Here is a 4,114-nt window from a genome sequence, read left to right on the forward strand (position 1 = left end):
AGGCACAGTGATGTATAGTGTAGTGTGTTTGAAAGAAGCATGATGGCCAATCTCAGTATTAGACACTATTTTGGAAAATTGTTGTAATTCTATATTGGAAGAGCTGGTATTGTACAGATCTGATGTTTTAGATCTTGACCAGAGGTCCGCGTAACGACTATATTCCGTCTATGACGGAATTCTTTTGACAACTGACGGAAAAATCAAACCCCCCCCCCCAGTTGTGTACAGACCGACGGTAATAATGGATTTTGACGGAAATGTTACGATCCTGTGCGTCAAAATGACGGGCAGCGAAATAGTCTAGCGCAACCTCTAATCTTGACCCTTATGTTGTTGGCAGTGGCGGACTGACCATCTGGACTTTCGGGACGAATCCCTATGGTCCGGTACTGAAGTGCGCCGGTCGGACGATGTGGGCCGGTCGGATAAGTCACTAGCAACCCCCCGTCGACAATTTACTAGTGGTATTTACTTGCGGTACCGAGGTGGGCCGGTCGAATAAGTCACTAGCAATTGGATTGCCATCAATTCGGTGCCTTTGGTGTTAGATTAAAAGTCAGGGGATTGCAGAAATCAGTGTCGACTTGGGACCATGAATGTACCATCTTTCAAGACAATCCATCCCATATGTTTTGAGTACCAAAGTATCGCAAACAGCCCTCTGACTGACATTGTGTTCCTTAAAGCTAAACCTTTGGAGTTGCTCAAAATCTACATTAGCCTGAATGATTTACTATGGATAATTTTTGCGGTTAATCCTAATTTTCATTTTCCAACATACATCTATTGAACTACGTACACATAAAAGCTCCACCTGATCTGTGGCTTTAGGAAAACCCCTTATACTAACGGCAGAACGGTATCAAAACCACAATGGATCTTTCGTTGACCTTCATGATGTAGTAACAGTTCAATAGCCCAATTCCTCAGCCAAGAGACTGTAATAAAGCTAATGGAGCAAAAGAGAGTGAAGGGAATGGGGGAGGAGACCAGCGATGCATAGGTTCCCTGTCCAATCTCTTTGTGAGGCTGCATGTGTGCGACTTCCCATCATCCAAGTCTGATTTTATATGAGCTTCCATTTCTCTGTTGCTCTATCTCTCCCCCCTCTCTCTTCTTTCATGTCTGTATAATCCTCTTTTGTATGACTCGTTCATACTCTCGCTTTTTAATCGGGATAATTAGGCTTTGACTTCACCCTTGCCGTTCCTTTTCTACAGAAGATGGCGGAATACCCTCATAATGTTCATATTATTGAAGGGTAAACATTTTTTAAAGGTTATATTTTTTATGGCAGTGGTGAAGGTTGAAGATAAGGCAGTGAGGTAGGGGTTTATAGTCCATGATGATTTAGACTGCCCTGCAAAAAAAATCAATTCTAGGAACAGCACTTCAGTATGAGATGATACAATGCTGCATTACAGGGTCTCGCTCAGTTTTGCATAACTTCTGCCTTGACATTTATCATTGTCTTTCCTGTTCCTGACATATAGATAAAGATCATCAGTAGTGTAGGTCAATAGAAATGTCTGGAATATACTGTATGTCTTTTCAAGGCACAGGCAAATCGTATGGGTGTCAATGGGGGATGTTTCCAAGAGGAGAGTCCCAATTGTTATTTATTTTAAACCAAAGATATGTTATCAGTTTGACCATGAAAGAAAACGTCCCAATCACTTCTCCGTGTTGTCTTCTCCCCAAATGCCTAAAATGATCTCTTCCTGTTTCCCTTGTTCACTTGTTTCAAGAATAAGTCAAACCCCGGTGCTCATTGAAAGGACTTAAGATGGACCATTTTTGCAGTGCAGCATTGCCCAACACTTTTGCTGCTCAGCAGCCGCAGTAACAGTTAACAGGATTAGGCATGGCTTACATAAACATCTCCCATGGCAACCGTGCACCGGCACCGGGCAAAGGCAGTGAGAGGAGCCGTCACCGGAAAACATCATCATCGTTCTGATCAGTGTCAGCTGGCTTTAATGCATGATCTTTACAGCTATGTTTTTCCTGTGCAGGGAAAATGTGTCCATCTTAGTTCCCCTCTCAGCAATCGTGCAGTAAAGTCTTTTTTTGCAGCATACTATTGTTAATTGTGGTTGCTAAAAAGTAATCTTTCAAATTGGGTCATTTGTATTTGCCATATTCTGTGAAATTCATATTGCCCCTTTAATGTTTTAAGCCAAAAGACTGCGGCGCAGAGGCTCTTTGTATGTTTTCATAGCTTCTGTGTGTGTCTTTGTTTGTGTGCGTCAGTGTTTTACGGCCTGCCAGTGTTGTGACACTTTGGCAGCGATGCCTGAAGTTGTGTCCCGTTGGATATACTAGGCCTTTAGAACGGTTCATTTCCCATTATTCCCTCAGGAGAGACACATTGCTCACTGCCTCTCGTGGCTTTGGCTCTGAAGGAGAGTAGAGGTCTATGCATCTCTCGCTGTTTTCCTCAAAATGTCTCTCCTAATATCTGCCGGCCATTTTCTGCCCACGAAAGAAGTCAGGTTTGCCAAGAGCTTTAAAGGGGACTTCAACATTTGGCAATTTTCTTATTCTAAACACACTCTTACAGTTAACACTGACAGACATATAAACACACATTTGCCCTTGCAGCTATACAAATGCTCACAGTTCTGAGTTTAAAGGAAGGTTGATCGGCCGTCCCAGACCAGTCAAAAAACAATGAATAATAAACACCCACAAAGGATGCAGTAGTGGGTTTTGACAACCTTTGTGCTTTATCATTTAAAAAATGCCAAAAGAACAGAGAAACAAGCCAAAGAAAACACTCAAATGGGTAAATCCACCTACCTTGAAGCCAATTGGCTAGTGATCGGACGACAATAGGCTTCTGGGGGGAAAAAACGGATAATATTTTAGGGGGGTTCAGGTGTAGCTATCACATATGCAAGCTAAGATTCCTTTTCCTTGTGATAGTCAATTGTTTGCAGTCAGATTAGGAACTTGAGATGCAATACTAGAGTTGGAATTGAGAGCAATCAACATCAGACGATAGCAGATATGTTCTGAGACTGCATTTCAGCACTTTCTTTAATCCCAATGTTTCCTCTAACCATGACCATAATTATCTTAACCAGTTGGTTTTGTGCCTTGAACAACAAAAGCCTAGTTCCCAGTAAGGTAGCAACATGGAGCTTTAGCATCTTCTCTGACTCTGTCTCCTGAGCTGTCTGTCCTGCCCTATTTGTTCCTCTCCCCCTTCCCTCTGCCTTTCAGCCGAGATACTGCAGGAGATTTAAAAGGAAGTGAACTGCTCCAGTGCCTGACAAATGTTTTGCTCTTGCTCCTTTCTTTCTGTCCATATCACCAAAGTTCTTATTTGCTAAAGAAGCCGACAGACTTTAGTGTCACAATGTGAATGTAATGTCACTCATGGCGACAAGTTTAGTACTGGTCAATGTGTCCTCTTTCTCTCATATCTATATATTGCTTTTTCTCATCTAAAAAGGCCAAAATGTACTTGCTACTAGGGGTGTCACGGTGTGAAATTTTCGGCTCACGGTTATTGTGACCAAAATTACCACGGTTTACGATATTATCTCGGTAATTTTTTTTTTTTTTAGTGTTAACATTAAGGTGAACATTAAGGTAAGTTTAGGTTATTAGGCAAGAAGCCAGTACTGTATGAGAACTAAGCTGTTTAGCGCCTTACAATGGCGTTTAGTAGTGCACTAGCTACCAACGAATAGAGCATGGCACCGCAGTAGGATGTATTTTAAAATGCTAGCAGTGGGCGTGCTTACACTGACATTTAATATCAAGGTTTAACATTTTAGACAATCGGGTATATCGTTGCATTATCCCTTGACCCAAAGTCAGAAGTAACTTAATCATTAATGTGTTTCACTGCACTATTTTCACTGTCTCATGGCATATCAAAGTTTAGCTATTCAACTTAGCTTAGAATGGCGTTTAGCGCCGATCTAAGAATGGTGAACACACGAGAGCAGGTGCATTTGCTAATGTAATGTAAATGATTATTATCAAGATTTAACATTATTGACAGTCGGATATAATTGTTACATTTCCCCTTTACCCGAAGGCAAAAGTTATTTCGAGCATTTCAGCTAAAACTATGTGTTAATATTAACAAATATAC

This window comes from Notothenia coriiceps, unplaced genomic scaffold, assembly GCF_000735185.1.
Source record: "Notothenia coriiceps isolate Sejong01 unplaced genomic scaffold, NC01 NC01_scaffold00027658, whole genome shotgun sequence".
Classification (NCBI taxonomy): Eukaryota; Metazoa; Chordata; class Actinopteri; order Perciformes; family Nototheniidae; genus Notothenia; species Notothenia coriiceps.